This window comes from Chiloscyllium punctatum, chromosome 21, assembly GCF_047496795.1.
Source record: "Chiloscyllium punctatum isolate Juve2018m chromosome 21, sChiPun1.3, whole genome shotgun sequence".
NCBI lineage: Eukaryota > Metazoa > Chordata > Chondrichthyes > Orectolobiformes > Hemiscylliidae > Chiloscyllium > Chiloscyllium punctatum.
The window spans coordinates 74005986-74030897 of record NC_092759.1 but is presented as its reverse complement, the minus strand read 5'-3'; positions in this window follow the sequence as shown (position 1 = coordinate 74030897).

The window sequence follows — 24912 nt, the reverse complement described above, 5'->3', positions numbered from 1 at the left end:
CCTCACCGCCGCCTACACACCACCCCCAGCCTGACTCTCACCGCCGCCTACACTCCGCCCCCAGCCTGACCCTCACCGCCGCCTACACTCCGCCCCTGCCTGACCCTCACCGCCGCCGTCACACCGCCCCCAGCCTGACCCTCCTCTCTGCCCATACATCGCACACAGCCAGACGCTCACCACCGTCCACACACTGCCCACAGCCTGATGCTCACCACCATCCACGCACCACCCCCAGTCTGATCCTCAATGCCGTCAAACACAGCACCCCATCTGACCCTCACTGCCGTCCGAACACCTCCCCATCCTGACCCCTCTGCCCTCCACGCACCACCCAAAGCCTGACCATCACTGCAGTATACACACTGCACCCAGTCTGACCCTCACTGCCGTCTGCACACCGCACCCAACTGACCCTCACTGCGGTCTGCACACCATACGCAGACTGACCCTCACTGCCGTCCACACACCGTACCCAAACTGACCCTCACTGCCGTCCACACGCCGTACCCAGACAGACCCTCACTGCCGTCTGCACACCGTTCCCAGACAGACCCTCATTGCTGTCCACATACTAACCCAGCCTGATCCTCACCACCATCTGCAAACCACCCCGAGCCTGACCCTCACCTCTGTCTACACACCGCCCCCAGTCTGATATTCACCACCATCCACACACCGCCCCCAGCCTGACACTCACCATCTACACACCACCCCCAGCCTGACCCTCACCACCGCCCACACACGACCTCCAGCCGAAATCTCACAGCCGCCCACACACCGCCCCACAATGTCCCTCACCTCCGTCCACACACCGCACCAGACTGACCCTCACTGCCGCCCACACACGGTCCCCAGGCTGACCCTCACCACCGCCCTTACAACGCCACAAGCCTGTCCCTCACTGCCGTCCACACACAGTACCCAGTTTGACCCTCACTGCCACCCACACACCCATCCCCAGCCTGACCCTCACCACCGCCCTCACACCGCCCCCAGACTGCCCCTCACTGCCGTCCACACACCGCACCAAGACTGACCCTCATTACCGTCCACACACCGCAGCAAGCCTGACCCTCACCGCCGCCTACACACCGCCCCTGTCTGATCCTCACCACCGCCTATACACCATACCGAGACTGACCCTCACTGCCGTCCACACACCGCACCCAGTCTGACCCTCACTGCCGACCACACACCGCACCCAAACTGACCCTCACTGCCGTCTGCACACCGTACCCAGACTGACCCTCACTGCCGTCCACACGCCGTACACAGACAGACCCTCACTGCTGTCCACACACCGTACCCAGTCTGACCCTCACTGCCGTCTGCACACCGTACCCAGACTGACCCTCACTGCCGTCCACACGCCGTACACAGACAGACCCTCACTGCTGTCCACACACCGTACCCAGTCTGACCCTCACTGCCGTCCACACACCGTACCCAGTCTGACCCTCACCACCGCCCACACACGACCTCCAGCCGAAATCTCACAGCCGCCCACACACCGCCCCACAATGTCCCTCACCTCCGTCCACACACCGCACCAGACTGACCCTCACTGCCGCCCACACACGGTCCCCAGGCTGACCCTCACCACCGCCCTTACAACGCCACAAGCCTGTCCCTCACTGCCGTCCACACACAGTACCCAGTTTGACCCTCACTGCCACCCACACACCCATCCCCAGCCTGACCCTCACCACCGCCCTCACACCGCCCCCAGACTGCCCCTCACTGCCGTCCACACACCGCACCAAGACTGACCCTCATTACCGTCCACACACCGCAGCAAGCCTGACCCTCACCGCCGCCTACACACCGCCCCTGTCTGATCCTCACCACCGCCTATACACCATACCGAGACTGACCCTCACTGCCGTCCACACACCGCACCCAGTCTGACCCTCACTGCCGACCACACACCGCACCCAAACTGACCCTCACTGCCGTCTGCACACCGTACCCAGACTGACCCTCACTGCCGTCCACACGCCGTACACAGACAGACCCTCACTGCTGTCCACACACCGTACCCAGTCTGACCCTCACTGCCGTCTGCACACCGTACCCAGACTGACCCTCACTGCCGTCCACACGCCGTACACAGACAGACCCTCACTGCTGTCCACACACCGTACCCAGTCTGACCCTCACTGCCGTCCACACACCGTACCCAGTCTGACCTTCACTGCCGCCTACACACCGCCCCCAGCCTGACCCTCACCACCACCTACATTCCGCCCCTGCCTGACCCTCACCGCCACCTACACACCGCCCCCAGCCTGACCCTCCTCTCTGCCCATACACTGCACCCAGCCAGACGCTCACCACTGTCCACGCACTGCCCACAGCCTGACGCTTACCATCTTCCGCACGCCGCCCACAGCCTGATGCTCACTGCCGTCCACACACCATACCCAGTCTGATCCTCAGTGCTGTCAAACACAGCATCCCATCTGACCCTCACTGCCGTCGCACACCACCCCATCCTGACCCCTCTGCCTTCCACGCACCACCCAAACGTGACCATCACTGTCGTCCACACACTGCAGCCAGACTGACCCTCACTGTCGTCCACACACACCGCACCCAGACTGACCCTCACGGCCGTCCACACACCGCTCCCAGACAGACCCTCACTGCCGTCCACACACCGCATCCAGACTGACCCTCACTGCCGTCCACACACCGCACCCAGACTGACCGTCCCTGCCGTCCACACACCGCACCCAAACCTGACCATCACTGCCGTCCACACACTGCACCCAGACTGACCCTCACTGTCGTCCACACACACCGCACCCAGACTGACCCTCACGGCCATCCAGACACCGCTCCCAGACAGACCCTCACTGCCGTCCACACACCACACCCAGACTGACCCTCACTGCCGTCCACACACCGCACCCAAACTGACCCTTACTGCCGTCCACACACCGCACCCAGACTGACCCTCACTGCTATCCACACACGGCATCCAGACTGACCCTCACTGCTATCCACACACCACATCCAGACTGACCTTCACTGCCGTCCGCACATCTTACCCAGACCTACCCTCACTGCCGTCCACACACCGTATCCTAACTGACCCTCACTGCCGTCCGCTCACCATACCCAGACAGACCCTCACTGCTGTCCACACACCGTACCCAGATTGACCCTCATTGCCGTCCACACACTAACCCAGCCTGACCCTCACCACCATCTGCAAACCACCCCTAGCCTGACACTCACCACTGTCTTCACACCGCCCCCAGTCTGATACTCACCACCGTCCACACACCGCCCCCAGCCTGACACTCACCATTTTCTACACGCCAACCCCAGCCTGACCCTAACCACCGCCCACACAAGTCCCCCAGGCAAACTCTCACAGCCGCCCACACACCACCCCCACAATGTCCCTTCCTGCTGTCTACACACCGCCCCCAGCCTGTCCCTCACCGCCATCCACACACCACACCCAGCCTGACCATCATCGACGTCAAACATCATCGAAACTCACTGCCTTCCTACTCTGCCACAAGCCTGACCCTCACTGCTGCCCAATACCGCGCCAGCTTGACCCTCACCGCCGTCCACCAATGATCCAAGCCTGACCATCTCCACCGTCCACACACAACCCCAGCCTGACCATCATTGAAATCAAACACACTGACCCCAGCCTGACCCCCACCGCCGTCCACCAACCGCCCCCAGCCTGATGCCCACTGCTGTCCACCACCCGCCACCTGCCTGACAAACACTGCCATCCAACACTGCCACAAAATTGACCCTCACCACCATCCAATACTGCCCCATGCTTGACCCTTACCGCTGTCCACAGACCGCCCCCAGCCTGACCACCATAGTCGTTCCCACACCGAAGCCAGCCTGACTGTCCCCTCTGAACACACAGCGCCCACAGCCTTACCCCCACCACAGTCCAACAGCGCCCCAGCCTGAAGCTCACCGCTGTCCACACACCACCACCAGTCTGACCCTCACTGCTGACCACAGACCGCCTAATGCCTGACCCTCATCACCGCCCACACGCAGCCTCCAACCTGACGCTCACCGCCATACAAATGCTGCCCACAACCTGACCCTCACTACCATCTGCACACCGCCCCCAGCCTGACCCTCACTGCTGCCCACACGCCAGCCCGAGTCTGATGCTCACCACCATCCACACGCCACCCACAGCCTGACCCTCACAGCCATCCACACACCACCACCAGCCTGACCCTCAGCACCGTACACACCCCGCCACCAGCCTATCCCTCAACGCCATCCAACACCTTCCCAGCCTGACCCTCACTGCCGTCTGCACACACCGCCCCTAGCATTATCCTCACCGCCATCCACACACCACCCCCAGCTCGCCCCTCACCGCTGACCACGCACCATCCCTAGCTGACCCTCAACACTGCCCACACACCACACCCAGCCTGTCCCTCATCACCTTCCAACACCTTCCCAGCCTGACCCCCACTGCCGTCCACACGCTGCCCACAGCCTGACGCTCACCGCCATGCACATGCCACCCACAGCCTGACCCTCACTGCCATCCGCACACTGCCACCAGACTGACCCTCACTACGAAACACACCCTGCCACTGACCTGTCCCATACCGCCATCCAACACCTTCCCAGCCTGAAACTCACCCCCATCCACACACTGCCCTAGCCTCATCCTCACTGCCATCCACACACTGCCCCCAGCGTGACCATCACCGCCGTCCACCAATGGCCCCAACCTGACCCTCTCCACTGTCCACACACCACCCCCAGCCTGACTGTCACTGACACCAAACACACTGTCCACAGCCTGACCCTCACCGCCATCCATCCACCGCCCCAGCCTCACCCTCATCGCCGTCCACCAACCGCTTCGGCCTGAACCCCACTGCCGTCCAACAATGCCACAAGGCTAACCTTCACCACCGCCCAATACCGCCCCAGCCTGACCCTCACTGCCACCCACACACCACCCCCAGCCTGACGCACACTGGCGTCCATAGGCCACCCACATCCTGATCGTCACTGCCATCCACAAACCGCCCCCATCCTGACCTCAGTGCCATCCACATGCCACCCCCAGACGGACTCTCACCGCCGTCCAGCACTGCCCCAGCCTGACCCTCAGTGCCGTCCACACAGAGCACCCAGCCTGACCCTCACTGCCCTCTACACGCTGCCCCCAGCCTATCCCTCACTGCCATCCACACACCGCTTCCAGCCTGACCCTCACTGCCGTCCACAACCGTCCCCAGGTTGACTCTCACAGCCATCTAGCACCGCCCCAGCCTGGCCCTCACCGCCGACCACACAACGCCACAAGCCTGTTCCTCACTGCCGTCCAACACCTTCCCAGCCGGACCCACACCACCGCCCGACACCGCCCCTAGCCTTATCCTCACTGCCATCCACACCCACCCCCAGCCTGCCCCCCACTGTTGACCACAGACCATTGCAAGCTGACCCTCACCACCGCCCACACACTGTTCCCAAACTGACTGTCATCAAAAACAAACACACCGCCCACAGCCTGACCCTCACCTCCATCCACACACTGCCCCCAGCCTGACCCTCACCAGTGCCGACATACCGTCCCCAAACAGTCTGTCATCGACTTCAAACACACTGCCCACAGCCTGACCCTCACTGCCATCCACACACCGCACCCAGCCTGACCCTCACCACCGCCCACACACCGCACCCAGCCTGACCATCACCACCGCCCACACACTGTTTCCAAACTGACCGTCATCAACGTCAAACACACCACCCACAGCCTGACCCTCACCTCCATCCACGCACTGCCCCCAGCCTGACCCTCACCAGCGCCCACATACCATCCCCAAACAGTCTGTCATCGACTTCAAACACACCACCCCCAGCCTGACCCTCACTGCCATCCACACACCGACCCCAGCCTGACCCTCATCACCGTGCATACACACCACCTGCAGCTTGACACTCACCGCCGTCCAATAACGCCCCAGCCTGACCCTCAATGCTGTCCAATATTACCCCAGCCTGCCCTTCAACGCCGCCCAATACCGCCCCAGCCTGACCTTCACCACCGCCCAATAGCACCCCAGCCTGACCCGCACTGCCGTCCAATAACGCCCAGCCTGACCCTCACTGCCGTCCAATAATGTCCCAGCCTGAAATTCACCGCCGCCCAATACCGCCTCAGCCTAACCCTCACTGCTGTCCACCAACCGTGCCCTGCCTGACACCCACTGCCATCAACACTGCCACAAATCTGACCCTCACCGCCATCCAATTCTGCCCCTGCCTAACTCTCACTGCCGTCCACAGACCGTCCCCAGCCTGACCCTCACCGTCGTTCACACACCGACACCAGCCTGTCCGTCCCCTCTGAACTCACACCGCCCACAGCCTTACCCCCACCGCAGTCCATTACTTCCCCCAGCCTGAAGCTTACCGCTGCCCACACACCACCCCCAGCCTGACCCTCCCCTCCGCGAAATCACCGCACAGCCTAATCCCCATCGCAGTCCACTCTCTGTCCTCAGACTGACCCCCACCACCGTTCACACACCACCAGCAGCCTGACACTCACCCCCATCCAACAACGTCACCAGCCTTTTCCTTACCGCCGTCCACGCAATGCCCCCAGCCTGACCCTCACCATTGTCCACACACCTCCACCAGCCTGACCCTCACCACCATCCACACACTGCCCCCAGACTGACACTCGTCATCGCCCATATATCGTCCGCAAACTGATCGTCATCGACGTCAAACACACCGCCCTCAGCATGACCCTCACAGCCACCCAATATCTCCCCAGCCTGACCTCCACCCCACACACACACCGCCCCTAGCTAGACCCTGACCGCTGTCCACACACCGCCCTCAGCCTGACCCACACCGCTGACCAAACACCTCACTCAGCCTGACCCTCACCGCCGTCCATCAACTGCCCCCAGCCTGACCTCCACCGATGTCCACCAATCGCCCGGGCCTGAACCCCACTGCCGTTCAACACTGCCACAAGCCTGACCAATAATGCCCCAGCCTGGCCATAACTGTCGTGCACACACTGCCCCTAGCTAGACCCTCACCACCGTTCACACACCACCCTCAGACTCACCCACACCACCGACCACACACAGACTAAAGCCTGACTGTCACCGCCACCCACACGCTGCCCCCAGCCTGACACTCACCGCCATCCACACACCGCCCACAGCCTGACCCTCACTGCCATACACACACTGTGCCAAGCCTGACACTCACTGCCATCCACACGCAGTCCCCAGACTGTCTCTCACTGTGGTCCAGCACCGCCCCAGCCTGACCATCGCCACCGTCCACACCACACCACCAGCCTGTCCCTCACCACCATCCAACACCTTCCGAGCCTGACCCTCACCAACGCCTACTCACCGCCCCTACACTTTCCTCACATCATCCACACACTACCCCCAGCTTGCCCTTCACCGCCGACCACACACCGTCCCTAGCTGACCCTCACCACCGTCCACACCCCACCACCAGCCTATCCCTCACCACCATCCAACACCTTCCCAGCCTGACCCTCACCGACGCTCACAAGCCGCCCCTACCCTTCTCCTCACCTCCATCCACACACCACCCCAGCTTGCCCCTCACCGCCGACCACACACAGTCCCTATCTGACCCTCACCACTGCCCACACACCGCAAACAGCCTGATCCTCACTGCCATCCACACACAGCCCCCAGCCTGACACTCACCGCCGTCCACCAACGACCCCAGCGTGACACTAAGCACTATCCACAAACCACCCGCAGCCTGACCCTCATCGCCGTTCACACAGCGCCTCCATCTGCCCCTCGCCACCATCCACATGCTACTCTCAGCCTGATCCTCACTGCCATCCTGACACTGCCCACAGCCTGACCCTCACCGCTGTCCACCAATGACCCCAGCCTGAAACTAACCACCGTCCCAACACCGCCCCAGCCTGACGCTCACCACCATCCAACAATGACCCCAGCTTGACACTCTTCACTGTCCACAAACCAACTCCAGCCTGACCATCATCAACATCAAACACAATGCCCACAGCCTGACCCTCACTTCCGTCCAACAACCACCCCCAGTCTGACCTCTTTCTTGCTCTCTTAACGCCTCTTTCTCTCGCTTCTTCTTTCTCTCACCCCCCTCTCTCCTTGCCCCTCCTTCTCTCTGTCTTGCCCACCCCTCTAGCACTCCCTCTCTCTCATCTCTATGTATCTCTCATCCCGTTTTTCTCACTCTCACTCACCTCATCACTCTCTCACCCACTCTACCTCTCTTGCCCAGTCTCTCTCGCCCTCACAAACTCTCTCTCACTCGCCCTCTCACTCACTCTCCCGCCTGGTTCCTTGCCCCTCTCTCTCTCTCGATCCCCACTCTCGCTCTCGACTCCCTCTCTCTCGATCTTCTCTCTCTTGCCGCCTCTATCTCTCGACATCCCTCTTTTTTGCCCTTCACTCTATCTCTCACGCCTGCCTCTCTCTCATTCTCTCAGCCCTCATTCTCTCTCTCTTCCCTCTCTCCTCTTCTCTCTCTCTCTCACCTCCCCATCTCTCTCTTCCACTTTCTCCCTCCTTTTCCCTCTCTCTCTAAGACTTGCCCCCTTTCTCTCTCGTTCTTTTCCTCGCACCTCTCTCTCTCTCTCTCTCTCTCTCTCTCTCTCTCTCTCTCGCCTCTGTTTCTCATTATCTTCGCCCCAGTCTCGCTCTCTCTCCCTACTTCACCCTATCTCTCTCTTGCCCCCTGCTCTCTCTCTCTGCTCCTTCACTCTCTCTCTCCGTTCTCTCACTCGGTGTTTCTCTCTCTCCCCACCTCCCACCGTTTCTCTCTGACTGAATCTCTCTTCCTTCTGTCCTTAACTCTCTCTCTGACACACTCTGTCTCCCTGGTCTTTCCCTCTCCCTCTAACCCAGAGACTGGGGGTTGTTAGTGAGTCTGCGTGTGGGGGGTGGGGTGAGATGATAGAGAGATGTGGGAAGTGGAAGGTGGGCAAAATGGGGTAGAGACGGAATTGCGGGAGGGAGACAGAGACGGCAGGAGAAAGAGAGAGTGAGGGTGAGGGGGAGAGAGAAGAATGGAGGCAGGTGGATAAACTTATGTTTGGGGTGTGGGAGAGAGTGGGAGAGTGAGGCAGAAAGGATAATGGAGACAGGTGGCGAAACCGGGGTTGGTAGGGTGTCTGAGAGGGAACGAGAGGGAGTGAAAGGGAGAGGTCGTGAGAAAGAGAGAGTGTGCAGAAATAGAGAGAGAGAGAATTGAGGAGGAAAATTGGGGGAGAGGAAATGGGGAGACCAGTTTGGAGTAGGGAGACAGAGGGAGTTAAACCCAGCTCCTGAGCTCAGGGCCCGGTGCCCTCCCCTTCCCTGACGACCAGGAGTTGCGGCTGAGTCCATCTCTTTCCAGCTCAGCTTCTCCAACACAAAGACAAACAACAACATCGGTCACTCTGCTGCTCGGCACGCTTCAATCAACATTTTTATTGGTTACAAATAACAGTGATGGTTACAGTCAGTGGGATGGTGCCTTTTCTCACTGGCCCCTGAGTTGTGAGAAACATTGAAATATTTCCCTGTAACCCCTCTGTGGGATAAGGATGGACAAACCAGCGCTACCCTCAGCCTGTTACCATAGCGACAGGCTGCTCCATCGTTGAAACACTGAACTGAAGTGAGAAAATCCCGGATGGTGTGATTAATGAGGGAATTTGATGGATGGATGGTTTTGTGTGAAGGGATATTTCAGCACATTCTTCAGCTGCTGCCTGAACTTAGTCTGGGTCACGGCATAAATCGCGGTGTTTGTGCAGCAACTGAGGAGCTGCAGCATGAAGCCCAATTCCCGCACAAAGGGATGGAGATACACAGGGAAATACACAATCCAATACATCCGCCTCCATAATGAAAACAGCATGAACGTTGACCATAACAGGATGAAATTGGCCGAGATCACAAACAGTAAAATGATGGATTTTTTTCGTTTTCTCATTTCAGTGTCAGACTGAGCGTCCCCATTGGTGTGAGCGCGGAGTCTCCTGCGTGCTCTGCTGGTCACTAAAATGTGTCTGACGGTGAGAACATTGAGCAGCAGAATCAGGAGAAATGGGACACACGGGGTTAGAATGTGGTGGAGGAACTCGATTGTGCCCCAGACAATGGAGTAACGAACACCGACTGTTACATCACAAAACCAGGGGTCGTTCCACAGCCAATACCGAGCTGTGAGCATAAAATACCAGAAAATGTTCTTTAAACAGCTCAGCACAGTCACTGCTCCCAGAACCACAGCCGCCGTTTTCTCACTGCAATATTTCCTTTTCAGCTTCTGGCAACAAATGGCAACAAACCGATCAAAGGTGAAAGTGACGGTGAACCAGACAGAGCAGTCAGTGGCTGCATAAAGCAGGACGGCGTGGATATTACACAGGGGGACGGAGTCCCTCAGGAAATAAAACTGTTCTCGATAAACAATGGGAATGTGTCTCAGGATCAGGTCGAGGATAATGACCAGGAGATCCGCCGTTGCCATGACCCCCAGGTAACGTCTGACACATGGAGACAAACTGCAATCTTTATAAAGCAGGACGTAGATGGTGACTACGTTAACTGTGAGGAAGGAAAACATCCCATTATCCATGAGCCTGAAGGCAAAGGGCCCCGTTTGATCGGGGACTCAGTGAGATTTCCAAATGTGTCCCTGTATTCAGGGATTTATTAAAATAATTGGAGCTGGAATAACAAATGGGAAGGTCTGAATTACTGACAAAAATGTGACATAAACCACAAGAAACCCTGCCTCCCCAAACACACAGAGACACATCCATAAGGACAGATGGTCTCTAGAACATTCCCACACACTCGATTCTCTCCCAGTTTCCTGAACACAAAAGGAGTTTGGGAATTTCTGTATTTTGGTCTAAATTGTGGTCGATCCTGTGTCGTGGAGAAATGTAAACGCAGGGAAAATGTATTCACCCCTTTAACTGCCTGAGGGGTCTTCGGAACAGTGTCTCCTTCTCCCTGGAACTGGATATCTTCCCTCGGGATCTTATCGCTGGTTCAATTCACTGACATCCGGCCGTTCATAAACAACGTCAAGGACATTACTTTCTTGGGAATGTCAGTTATAGAATGTCGGGGACAGAACGTTCCAGGGAATGTCAGTTATAGAATCTCAGGGACAGAGCATTCTGCGGAACGTCAGTTATAGAATGTTGGGGACAAACGTTCCCGGGAACGTCAGTTATGGACTGTCGGGGACAGAACGTTCCGGGGAATGTCAGTTACCAAATGTCAGGGAAAAAACGTTCCGGGGAGTGTCAGTTTTCGAATGTTGGGGACAGAACGTTCCTGGGAATGTCAGTTATAGAATGTCAGGGACAGAGCATTCCGTCGAATGTCAGTTATAGAATGTTGGGGACAGAATGTTCCCGGAAACGTCAGTTATAGAATGTCGGGCACAGAACGTTCCGGGGAACGTCAGTTACAGAATGTCGGGCACAGAGCGTTCTAGGGAACCCCTTGACCTGTCCATCACCTTTCCCCCCTACCCACCCCACCAACATGATGTCCTGTGCCTGGGCACACTGTAACATTAATGGGTTGAGAGATGGAGGGTCCAAACACAGGAATGGGAACTAAAGGCATTGCGAGATCAACTGAAAGTGTTATATATACCACATTCTCAATGCACCTCACAGAACCAGCCTAAACACCATAAACCCAGAGGACAGATGTGTTCACCATGGAACACGGTGTGGACCAGGCCAGTGTACTGCTCAGTACAACCCAGCAATCTGTCCAGATTCATCCATTACACTGGTCAATACAATCCAGTAAACTGGCCAGAGTGGAACACTGCACCGATCAGATCAGGGCATTGATCTATAAACACGGACTAGATATCTGTCCAGCGCGGTGAGAAGTGCAGACGAAAGCAGTGCATTGATCTATAAACCCGGATGAGATATCTGTCCAGCAAAGGGAGCTGTGCAGACCACATCATTGCATTATCTATAAACCTCAACCAGATAGTCTAACCAGCACAGCGATCTGTGCAGTGATCACCCGTGAATTAATCTGTAAACCAGGAGCAGTTACCCTCCCAACATGTAGGACTGTGTACCCCACCCCAGTGCATTGATCTGTAACCAAGGAGCATGTACCCTCCCAGCATGTAGGGGTGTGTACACCACCCCAGTGCATTGATCTGTAAACCAGGAGCAGTTACCTTGCCAGCATGTAGGATTGTGTACACTACCCCAGTGCATTGATCTATAAACGAGGAGCAGTTACCCTCCCAGCATGTAGGACTGTGTACACCACCCCAGTGCATTGATCAGTAACACTGTGTGAGATCCCTGCCCAGTGTGGGGAAACTTACAGCCCATGCTGGAACTGACAGGATGCGCAGCTCACATCCATTTCCAGCTCCATCTCTCCATTGGGCCATGACAAGGGGGTGCTGTGAGTGTGAACATCACTGCCACAGAGATACAGAGACGGAGGGGGAATCAGTTTAAACAATAACAAATGGGACGGGTATGGGAAATAGACAGAGTGGGGGAGACTGAGAGACAGTGTTATGGAATGATGTGCTCCCAAGTTTCAAAATGCAGAAATGAAAATATTTAACAGCATCCTGTAACATAAGCCAGTGTTTCCAGGAATGGTAGGTGAACAGGATATTGGTGGGTGTAAAGATAATGCAGAGTTTTGGATGTGTATTTGTTCTGCAGCTTTGTATCTGGGTGTAGGGTCAGCAGAATCTTTGACTCATTGGGCTAAGACTAAAAATAATTTGTCTCAGTGCCATTTTCATTTACTGTGACAGAGGGATCATCTACACTAGGCCGAGCTAGTTTCCTGGTGCGATCTTATCGAACTTACCTCATTAACTACCCACCCTACCCCATGATATCCATCTCATTCACTACCAGCCCGATTCTCCAACCCATCATGGCTGGAGGTACTAACCATCGCCCGGGTGACCCTGGATATTCCACGATCCATGATACTGGCGCCATCTTTAAAAGGCCAAGGGGCACACGGTTGAGCATTCTCCATTTGGAGCTGCCCTGCACAGTTTACCCCGAGCATGGCAGTTAAGGGGTAATTACACCACGGTTTGTCGACACGGCCACGGAGGTCCTGGTGAATGGGTTAATACAGCGGAGGACCATTCTCTTCCCAGAGTGCGCCACACCACCAGAACCACCGAGCATGGTCTGAGCTCACCACCCAGTTCAGTGCAGTATCTCTGGTCTGAAGAAATGCCCAGCAGTACAGGACAAGCATCAATAACCTTCCCCGCTCTGGCAGGATAAGGGACACTGATATTCTCTCTGCTCCCTCACACTCAATGTATATCTGTGACAGCACCGACTCCTGAACAAGGCTCATTGTCCACCACTGTCGCTGCCGCATGCAGCACCTTCTACCTCTCTCTGTGTCTCTGTCTGTCTCTGTCTCTGTCTGTCTCTCTTTCTCTCTCTCTCTCCCTACCTCCACTTTACTCCCCCCCAACATTAATAACACTGCATGTATACAACACTGTGGACTGACTCCCTCCGGACACCTCACCATGACAATGTCCCCCACCCACACCAGCATTAAAAGCCGGGCCACCCACTCCCACCCTCCCTCCCTCCCTTTCTCCCATTCCCGGAGAAACAGCCTGGGATAGGACAGGAAGTGCCAAGCCGAGTGGTGGAGTGCCCGATATCCGTTCCCTCATCCCCCTCCCCCTGCCATGTTGGGAGGACCCTGGTACAAGCCGGAGAGGACTGGGACCCCGCGTGTTGAGATTCCGAAATGTCCACGTTCCACCGACCGAGTAAGGAGCAATATTCAGTGAGGGGCAATTCTCACTTTAAACCCACTGGCAGCTCCGTTCCACCCCCCCCCCCCCGACACAACTTAGAAGCCGTGGCTCTGATGCCATCTCCCTTTTGTGTCGAGCTGGTACAAAAGGAATCCCCACGGTCTCGGTGGGCAGGAGGGTGAGCTCACAATACATCGTCACCACCACCTCCCAGGAAGGTAGCACCGAGACTCCCTCCTACACCTCCTCCTGTAAACAGCTCAGATACTGTAACTAATTTGTGATAGTTACTGCTTTCCCCATTGTCCTGACATATTCAACAATCTGTGCTCATATACGCCCAGCGCTCTCTGTTTGTGCACCCGCTCTATAATGGCACAGCCTGTTTTAAACTGTCTTTCATTGTCTTTCTGGCCAAAGTGCATCACCTCAAACTGCTCTGCATTGATCCCCATCTGCCATAAACCTGAACACTACACCAACGTGTGATTGTCCTGTTAGAGTTCCACACTCTCCTCCATAGACTTCAGAGTTCTTCTAGGTTTCGTGCGAACGACAAGCATTGAGAATGTTATAGCCTCACAGTCCCCATGAAACAACTGAAATCCTGCCCCATATACACGAGTGTGAGCAAATGAAATATTGATATATTCCTCTGGACAAAGTCGAATACTGACATGCTGTCAACGGATCAACAAAAATACTGACACACACCAGACGGAGCGAATGAAATATTGACAAACCACAGAGCAAGAGAAATCCGGATTGGTCCCACTTATCGATATTCATCAGGGTATAATGTGATGAAGTTGAAAGTGTGTACTGTACCTTCAAGAGAGAGGGAATGCTGTTCTGAACTGAGAGCTTACAAGCACCTGTGATACGAGAGGATGGCAGACCCAGAAACAGTATATTGTTATCGAGCTGGAGTCGGGTAATAAGCAGTTAAGAGAAAGAGGGTCCCAGAGTTGTGAATAGTTGATGGAAAATGTTCACTTACAGTCTGAAAAAATAAATTGATGGTTTTTTATTTAAACAATCGAATTTGACAGATCTGTCACTCATATTTTAACAGTTTACGAGGCGAATTGAGTATTTCTTTGTGTTTCATTTAAATTACCAGATGAGCTTCACACCGTGTGCTCACCATCTCTTTGTGTGTATCTGTGTGTGTCTGGTTTGGCAGTCGCTTTGGTGCTTAAAGTGATGCAATGCCACCCTCTGCTGGCCTCCACACGCCGCTGCAAGGCATTGGCAGAGGGTGAAAACCAACAGGGATTAATTCAGAGATGGGTAGGGAGAGGGCAGCTGTTCACAGCACCATCCAAACTGATGTCTTATCCATGGATTGATCTAAATGTCCATTAAACGTTGTAACTGTCCCTGCTTTCACCACTTCCTCTGGAAGTTCATTCCACACACAAGCCAGATTCTGTCTAACATAATTACATCTCATGACTTTCGTAACTCTTTTTTCCTCGCACCGTAAAAATCCCTCAGTTTTGAATGCCCAACTCTAGAGAAAATACATCAGCCCTTCAGCTTCTCTGTAACCCTCATTATTTTATAAACTTCTGTAAAGTTACCCCTTAATCTCATATTCTTCAGTGAAAAAAGTCCCAGCCTATCCAGCCTCTCCTCATAGCTCACTCGCTCCTTTCCCAGCAACATCCAGGTTAATCTATTCTCAATCCTCTCCAGCTTAATAATATCAACGTCAGTAACATCACAGCGAATAGTCAAGGTATTTTGTAAAGGTACGGGGCGTTCAAAACTAGAGGATATAGGCTTAAGGTGAGAGGGGAAACATTTAAAAGTGACCTAAGGGGCAGCTTTTTCACCCAGAGGGTGGTATGCCTATGGAATGAGTGGGCAGGATGACCAGACTGGACACAGTATTCCAGAAGTGGTCTCACCAATGTCCTGTACAACCTCAACATGACATCCCAATTCCGATACTCAAAGGTCTGTCCTATGAAGACAAATGTGTTAAACACCTTCTTAACCCCACTATCTGTATGAGATGCAAACTTTAAATAAATAAACCTGACGGCCTAGGGTTCTGTACTACACCACTGCCAAAGGCTCTACTTTTAATTGTACAGGTCCTGCTGCTGTTTGATTTACCAAACCCAATACCTCGCATTAATCCAAACGAAACTCCATCAGCCACCCCTCAGCCCAGTGTGTGATATTACTGTCACCTCACCCTGCCCCTTCAATTTTAAAACGCCCATCCATCTCCAGGAAGCCTACACACTCCGGCCTTGATTTTCACAAAGATCCTGAGTTTGGGTTGCCTTGTGTGGTTAGGGGGAGGAGGGACAGATTGCAGACACAGTCAGTGGGGAGGAGAGGTCGGACAGTAATCAGCGGTCTGGTGTCATTTTATGGTTTTACGAAAAGGGGAGTCACACGTGAGAGTTGGGTAAGAGTGATCGGTGTTTTGGGATCGGAAATTAAGCTCTTCCTTCGTCTCTGGCGTACAGTAATAAATATCTATTTGAGACCCTTCATTGGGCAGAGTGTGTCTTCAGGATTTCTTTCCTTAATATTACAGATTAAAGATAATAGCAAATAAAGATGTTTTTAGTTAATTTCGATGGCACAGCACGTACACTCTATATCCTACAGTTGAGACAAATATCTTGCATTTGTTTAACAATACAAAGTGTTGTTTGTAAATCAGTAAGGAACCTGATTAAAATAAATCCACATCGAGCTGAAAGTGGGCACTAAAATATGACCCAAAATCTGGGTATGGTAGTGTGGTGGGTCGTGTCCCTGTCTCTGAGCCAGAGCTCTGGATTTGATTCCAATTCCTGAACTTGTGTGGTAGTGTTCCTAGTTCTGGGCTAGAAGGCCTGTATTCAAGTCCTGCCTGTTGCAGAGTTATGTCACAGCATGTCAGAACAGGCTGATGAACAAACACACAGGAGAATAATGTTACATCTTTATGGGTATTGCTGAGTGATGCTAGTATCCCTACCTCCGGGCACAAAGGTCCAGGCGTAAAGGCCACAGAAGTGTCTCAGTATACATCTGAACAAACTGATTAAAATGGATTTAGAATTGTGACCTGATGGAGAAGGAAGAGGTGTCAGTATTAAATTTCATAATTTAGGCTCAGGATGACTGAACGTACAGCCATTCGTGTTGATCGGAGTCACATTTTGCAGCAGTAAAGGTTTATAAAAGCAGAATGGTCATGGATAGGGTGAGTAGTCATGGGTTTTTCCCCAGATTAGGGACGTTGAAAACTAGAGGGCATTGGTGGAAAGTGAGAAGGGAAAGGTTTTGAGGAGGCCTGAAGGGCACCATTTCACACAGAGGGTGGTGGGCGTATGGAATGAGTTGACAGAAGAAGTGGTGGAGGCGGGTACAACTACAGCATCTGGGTACTGAGAGACCTGGCGAGCTTTTCCAGCAATTTCTGTATTTCTTTAAAAAATGCATTCAGTTTAACACAGTTATTCTGAATAAATTAAACAATTTTACTTTTTAATGACGCAGGGACATATAAACATATCTTCAAATTGACCGAGACCATTTTCTGCAAAGCGTATGGCTCTGTGTATGACAGCAGAAATGATGCACCGACATGGAACAGGGAATGTGATGGAGACATAGTTTGTACAATATAACAGGAGACCTCACATGGTCCAGTTTGGGAGAGGTTGACATTACTGTGTGATTCAACTCAGAGAGGGAGAAAATGTAATCTGCCTGAGAAGGAATGGCCTATTGCACTCTCTCTCCTTCATTGTTCCTCATCACAGCAATGTCTGCGAGCAAATAAAAACCTCTACAGTCATCGTTACCATTCTTATTTTTTATGGAATCCCTGCAGTGTTGAAACAGGCTCATTGACCCAATAAGTCTATACCACCCTTCCTAACCCATTCCCCTATATTTACCGCTGACGATTGCACATAACCTAGAAATCCCTGAACACTACGGACAATTTAGTATGACCAATCCACCGAACCTACACAGTTTGCGGTAGGAAACTGGATTACCCATTAGAAGCTCACACAGACAAGGGGAGAATGTGCAAACTCCACACAGACAGTCACCCAAGGCTGGAATCGACCCCAAGTCCCTGGTGCTGTGAGGCAGCAGTGCTAACCACCGTGCTACCCTTTGGATGATCCCTAACCGGAATTCACTTGAATCTACTCACTGCCTAAAGCAAAGGGAATTCAGCCAAATCCAAACTCTCCCAGGATGAAATCCCATTGCTTGCAGCTTGTGTGAGTACAATATCTTCAGATGTAGAATAACGTTTTGGACAATCTCGCAATTTTTCCTTTGTCATGAGTTCCAATAATATTTGGACCAAGTTCTTTCAAGTTAAAATTGCAGAGATTTTGTGTGTGTGTATCAGTGTTTTTAGAAAGGGAAATATTGATTATATATTTGCAATACCTTAACAGTTTGCCATTCATCTTTCCATCATAGTTTGAGTAACATTGCTCTGGATCATAAACGTGTTGTTTTAGCAGATTAAAGAAACTAGCCTGACTTATTCCTAAAACTGACCCTGACCAAGTCTGAGACAAATATCTTCGGCCATATCACCAACCTGGTTACATTTAACATTTGTTGTGAGCAGTGGAGGAGTGGGACTAGCAAAGGAAACAGTGACCCAAAAAGCCGGGGAACTATAGACTTGTGAGCGTGATGTCAGTGGTGGGTAAGTTGTTGGAGGGGATTCTGAGGAATACCATTTACATACATTTGGGAAGGCAAGGGCTGATCGGAGTAGACAACGTAGCTTTCTGCATGGGAAATCATGTCTCATTAATTTGGTTGAGTTATATGAAGAGGTGACAAGAAGATTGATGAAGGCAATTTGGTAGACATTGTCGAAATGGACTTCAGCAAGGTGTTCTTTTAAAGAACAAAGAACAAAGAAAATTTACAGTCCAGGGACAGGCCGTTCGCTCTCCAAGCCTGAGCCAATCCAAATGTACTGTCTAAATCTGTTGGTCAATTCCTAAGCATCTGTCTTCCTCTGCTCCCCACCTACTCATGCATCTGTCCAGACGCCTCTTAAATGAATCGACCATGCCTGCCTCTACCACCTCTACTAGCAACGACTTCCAAATGCCCACCACCTTCTGTGTGAAGTACTTACCGCGTGTATCCCCCTTAAACATTCCACCCCTCACTTTGAAATCACGACCTCTCGTTATTGAATCCTTCACTCTGGGAAAAAAAGCTTGTCTCTGTCCACCCTGTCTATACCTTTCATGATTTTGCAAACTTCAATCAGTACCCCCCTCAATCTCCTTTTTTCTACTGAAAGTAAACCTAACCTACTCAGCCTCTCTTCATAGCGAGTATTTCATTCTGATTGGTAGACACATTAGTAAGTTTCAGTCACATGGGATATAGAGGAAGCTAGTCACAATTGGCTTGAAGAAACAGGGATATTTTTCAGACTGGAGGATTGTGAGGAGCAGTGTGCTGTAAGAATCAGTACTGAGTTCCCTGCATTTCATCATTTATGTAAAGGGTTTAGATGTGAATATTGGGGCCATAGTTAGTAAATTTACAGATTACATCAGAAAGGTGGTGTAGTGGATTACTTCAGAGTACAACGAGACCACAAATAGATGGAGCGAAGGGGCAAGGAGTGACAGATGAAGTTTAATTTAGATAAAGACGAGGTTTTACAATTTGAGAAGGAAAATCAGGGCAGAAATTATTCATTTAATGGTATAGTCCTGCGGAGTGTTGTGGAACAAAGGTTCATAGGGCTGTAGGTACATTGTTCCTTAAAAGTGGAGTCGCAGGTCAACAGAGTGGTGCAGAACATATTTGGCACATTTGCCTTAATCAGTCAGAGCGGTGAGTATAGGGGTTGTGGTGGTATGGTGCATCTGTACAGTATGTTGGTGAGGCGACTTTAAGAATACTGCGTCCAACTCGGTTTTCTGCAGAAATGACTTACACGGATGTTTCAGGTCTGGAGGTTTGAGCTTTAGGGAAAGACTAATTAGTTTGAGGTATTTCCACCTGGAGTGTCAGAGGTTGATGGGTGACATTATAGAGGTTTATAAAATCATCAGGGACATGGATATTCTGAACAGCCACGTTCTGCTCTCCAGGGTAGGGGAGCCCAGAACAAGAGGGCATAGGTTGAAGGCGAGGGGGATTTATTTAGAAAGGACCTGAAGATAAATGTTTCACACAGAGAGTGGTGTGTGTACAGAATGTGCTGTCAGAGGAAGTGGTGAAGGCGGTTACAATCGCACATTTAAAAAGTATCTGAAAGAGGAGGGATATTGGCCAATTGCTGGCAAATGGGACTGGATCAGATTTGATATCTGATCGGAGTGAACAGATTGTACTAACGGGTCTGTTTCCGTTCTGCATGACTCTCTCATTCTATAAGAGGGATGACGAAAAGTTCTGAAAGGGCCATTCAAGTCGGAATTCTCTTCACTGGAAGCTTATCGTGCCTCTAAGTTCACATTGATTGAAATCTCTTTTAGGTAAATATTTGACAGAGAAATGAGTCATGCACAATGGGATGCATACAGGAAAGTGGGGTTGCGACCACAACCTGATCAGCCACAATCTTAGTGGCTGGTGGAGAAGGCTCAATGTATCTCATGACCGACTCTTGCTCTTCAATCCCGTGTTTCTGTGTTCCATTCAGCCCCTCATACCTGCTAGACAGAACAGTTGGAGGCTACGTACTCCTATAATCTGGTGCAAAGAAACAGAGGAGACCATTCAGCCTCTCAAGACTGCTACGCACGCTTTGAGGTGATTTGTGAAATGTAATTGGATAACACAGACTGGGTATGAAAGAGGTCTCATCTCTCTTTACAGAGTTTCTCCTCTCTGCAACTTGTGATACATTTGTTGGTCATGCTGTAGAACCCGATTCAATGAGAATGCAGCCCCTGTACTGCACCCAGCGATGGTTCACAAAATCCTCTGGGCTTCCTGAATGCAAAATTCAATGATAAACATTGATTAAAATAATTCCCACTAACTTTCCAATAACATTATGTGAGTACATCAGAAACAGGGGCAAGTCGTTCATCCACAAGCCTGCCTTGTCCTTCACTAAGATCATGGCTGATCTGCTCAGATCTGAAATCCTCTTTAATGCCCAATTCCTCGTAGCCCTCACCTCTCTGACAGATCAATATCTATCTACCTCCACTTCAAATACTTCCAGTCATCTTGCTCCCCAACACTCTTGAGAAGCGAAATCCTGACATTCAATACCACCTGTTTGAAGAAAACATGTGCTGCTCCTATATCATGGCTTATTGATGTGAACAAAAGAGGTTGACACAAGGGTTCAGGTAAAAATGACTGGCCCTGATATCAAGGTAATGGTTAACTTCTGTTGACATAAAGGAGCTTATCAAAACTGGACTTAATGGGAATCAGAGTAAACTCTCCAGGGTTTGGAGTCAAACATGGCACAAAGGAAGAAGGGCATCATCTCAGTCCTGGGTCACCTCTGTGGGAGATCCTCAAGGTAGCTTCCTCTTCAAAAAACAGCTTCAGCTGCTTCATCCATGTTTCACCGCCACCACACCCATCCCCACCCTCCCCACCATAAGTTCGGAAGTGGGTATGGTAACTGAATTGTCCACAATGTTCAGAACATTTTATGCCCTATCAGCTCCTGAACTGGTCTGTGTCCATGTGCAGCAAAACCCAGACTCCATTGAGACTTGTGCTTTTAAAGTGTCTGTAAAATTCATGTAAAAGCACTGCCTGACATTGCACATTACCACAGTAAAACAAGAGTTCATTCAGCACCTCACGCTGGTTTCACAGGAATATGAGGAAGCCATTCAGCCCATTGACAGTATTAGAGTAGAACAGGGACAGCCTATTCAGTGACTCCAGCCTATTACTCAGGAAGGGAAGGAGTCTAGTGTGATGGATCACACCAGAGCCCCTCAAAAATATTTGAAGGCAGTAGCATGGACTCTAATGTTATCTTATTTTAAAGGAAATGTAAAGTGTCTGTTCCAGATGCCATGTGACTGGTCAAACTACTCGGTGTGAAGCAAAATACGATTTATTTCAACACAAAAGATGTAATAAAACCAAAGAAATAGGAATTTAGAATAACGAAATTCTATTGGAAAGCTTAACAGAATAATAGATCTAGGAACTATTACTAATGAACTCGTCCAACACAGGAAATTTCCATAAACACAGCCGTTAGCAAAAAGGAAAATTCAGGAATTGAAAACAGCATCAAGAGAAAATTCAGAGAGTAGCAGCCAGGAGACATCCACTGAAGCTTGCAACTCTGTGGAGACCCCAACAGTTTCTGAGGATACTGAGAAACCAAAACCCAGTGATCCTAACCTGTGAGAGCTGGCCACACCCATTCAGGCTGAATTAAAAGAAACCCAAGGCCTTGGTAGCTGATTACTCAAGTGGTCTTAACTATCCAGATTGGTAACGATCGTTCAATCTCTCTCTTCAAAGAAACCAGGACAAAATAACCTCTTAAAGCTGCAGCACCATCCCACTTGTCAGCAGATCTAACTGTCAAACAGGAACCAGGGGTAACCCAGTCAGGCCCCTGTCCTTATCCAATCGGACAAGGAAGAAGCCAGTCAGTCCCTTGAGCCACTTACACAGGAATAGTAGGATGCCATTCCCACCTCAGTGTACTTTCACGGGGGCAGAATGAGGGAATGTATGCTGATTCCTGATGAATGTCTTATGCCCGAAACGTCGGTTCTACTGCTTCTCGGATGCTGCCTGACCTGCTGTGCTTTTCCAGCAATCGACTCTCTACTCTGATCTCCAGCATCTGCAGTCCTCACTGTCTCCTAATCGATGCTCTCACATGCTGAACACGTGGAGCAGAAGCTGCACAGACAGACTGTTCCACGTTGTACCTCATGGCTCCGTTGCTTATGATACACACGTTGGACTTTAACATGGTTTTCTAGCAGGGAAGCCATATGTCTTGTGTGAAGTCTCAAGAAGGCATATTTCTTCTCCAAGAAGCCAGCCTGGTGTTCTCTATGTAGGGTGGAAGCTGTTGAGAAAAGCTACCTGCTTCAGGCGGAAGGTATTGTGGCTGCTGTTGGGGATTGTGAATAACCTGACGTTCAGTACAGGGTTCACTCGCCGACTGTACAATAACTTGGGGAGAGTTAATTTAGGTATATAAACTATCAGGAAAGTCACGTTAGACTGATGAATGAACTCACTAAGTTCAAATAGTGCTGATCTTGTTCATATTAATCTTATCTAGTGCACGTCCTGTTCAGTGTAACCTGTATGCTTTACTCTGTCCAAGTCTATTTCCAGCCTATGATCTGCCTGGACATGCTTCCTATGATCTGCCTCCACTGCTCATAAACAAAGTGTTTCCCTGTACTGAGGTACACGTGACAATAAATCAAACCAATCAATCCTGGTTAAAGTATGGAATTTTTCTCCCTGTCAATGTCCGTTTTGGAAATAAGCGATCGATGTCACGCCTCATGTTTGAGCATCACCATTTCATCGTCTCTCACAGCTCTACAGACTAAACACTCAGCTTCTTCACTTTATTCTCATGATACCATCACACATGTCTGTGGTAAGGAGATCATCCCTTACAAAGGAGATCAAATCTGTAGAGAGTGCCCTAAATACTCTTTCAGCAAGGCTCTACAACAGCCGGAAGATGGCTTTACTTATGTACTCGAATCATCTTACAATCTAGGACAGCATACCATTATCTGTACCCATTACGTACACAGGGTTTGATTCAGACCGGTCAGCATAGACTTCTGAGTGGGAGATCATGCTTCCCAAATTTCTTAGAGTCCTTTGATGAAGTGACCAAGAAGGTTGATGTGGGCAGAGCGGTAAATGTAGTCCCTATGTATTTCAGTAAGGACTTTGATAAGTTTCCACATGGAAGGCTGCTCTTGAAGGTTCCATCACGTGGAATGCTGGGGATTTGGCCATTTGGATACACAGTTGGCCTGTTGGTAGGAAGCAGAGTTGAGTGGAAGGATGCTTGTTAGACTGGAGGTTGGGTCCATAGCTGTTTGTTGTCTATGATTTTGTTGAGAATGTACAAGCCATGATTAGTAAGTTTGCAGATGACACTAAAATAAATGGTAGCTTTATCAGTGAGGAAGTTTATCAGAAATTGCAGCAGGACCTTTATCAGGTGGGCAAGTCGGCCGAGAAATGGCAAATGGAATTTAGTATAGAAGTGTGAGGTTTTGCATTTTGGAATCTCAAATCAAGGTAGGAGTTCCATGCTGCATGGGAGCCACCTACGGAGTATAGTGGGCAGAGAGACCTTTAGCGTTCAGGTTCACGGTTCCCTGAGAGTGGAGTCTCAGGTAGACATTTGGGACTCTGGCCTTCATCAGGCAGGACATTGAGTATAGAACTTGGGAATTTATGTTGCAGTCACACAGGGCTTTGGTAAGGCCGCACTTGGATTATTGTGTTCAGTTTTGTAACCTTGTTACAGGGAGGATGTAATGAAATTAGAAAGAGTGCAGAAGAAATTTACGAGGACGTTGCCAAGATCCAATGGTTTGAGTTATAGGGAGAGGTTGGACAAGCTAGGACCTTTTGTTTAGAGTGTAGGAGACTGAGGGGGGGGGGGGGACCTTATAAAGCTGTATAAGATCATGAGGAATATGGATAGGGTGAATGCTCTCAGTCTTTTCCGAGGTTTAGAAAATCGAAGACGAGAGGGGATCAGTTTAAGGTTAAAGGGGAAGGAATACAAGGGAACCTGAGGGGCCACTTCTTTACAGACGATGGTATGCAGATGAGCTGCCAGCAGATATGGCTAAGGGGGTACATTAACAACATTTCAAAAGCATTTGGATAAATATGTGCATCGGAAAGGACTGAAGGATATGGGCCAAGTGCAGGGAAATGGGGTTAGCGTGGATGGACATTTACAAGGTGGAGTCGAATCCCTCTGTTAATTAAAACCAAAGCCCCAGAAAAGCTCGCCTCACCTCATAATCTGTTAAAATATTAGCAACACAGATATCCTACATTCCACTATTTAAACAAAAATTAACAAGTTATTTT